The sequence below is a fragment of the Terrapene carolina genome, unplaced genomic scaffold (assembly GCF_002925995.2).
Source record: "Terrapene carolina triunguis isolate 2854851 unplaced genomic scaffold, T_m_triunguis-2.0 Scaffold629, whole genome shotgun sequence".
NCBI lineage: Eukaryota > Metazoa > Chordata > Testudines > Emydidae > Terrapene > Terrapene triunguis.
The window spans coordinates 13534533-13535319 of NW_020664980.1; positions in this window are offsets into that span (position 1 = coordinate 13534533).

A 787-nucleotide genomic window follows, 5' to 3' on the forward strand; every position below is an offset into this window, starting at 1 on the left:
AACATACGAGACGCTCAATGCTCCTTTTGTAACAAGGGCGGTTTCTTGCCCTCGTGACTGGAGAAAAGCCAGAAAACGGGACCTGCGTGTGCCCTAAAGCGCCCCACTTTCAAAAGGAACTCTTGTTACTTTTAAGACGGTCTCATGATTGTTGAGGCCGGGCTCATGATTGCGCAACACTTGGGGAGGGCAGAACGGCTCTCGGCAGTCCCGGCAGAGCCCTGAGGTATGCTACGCTGAAAACTGGTTGGCCTGGATGGGGCCTGTGGATGGCACCAGAGACAGCAGTGTCAGGGAGTGGAGGGAGCAGTAGAATCCATCGAGGCAAGAGAAGGCCCTTAGCAGGGGTTACGGAGATGGAGCCAGGAGGGGGCGCTCTCAGCATGTCAGCCAAGCAGAGGGAAGGTGCTGCTCACCCAAGCAAAGCGCGGGAGTCTCCTTTAGCGTTTAGCAGGGCAGGGGAAACGCCTGTCTGTCGTCCCTGTTTATTAATGGTCCCAGCTCTGGCTCAGGGCACTGACCATCTGCTGCTCTCACGTCCCCTCAGCAGCTCTTCTTTCTCCTCCGCTCCAGAGAGCAGCTGCAGGCCTGCGAGGGCAAAGGGATGTGGAGCCCGCCTCGTAGGGCAGCTGAGCCCACCGAAAGCAAAGGCACGCGCGTGCCACACTCTGCCCTCCTCTCCATCCCCATCCCCAGCTCCCTGAAAGGAAGAGCCCGAGCCACATGGCTCAGGAATGAGAAGAATGCGCTCCATGTGGTTTGGCTGGGGGTGGGAGCGGGGGCTGGC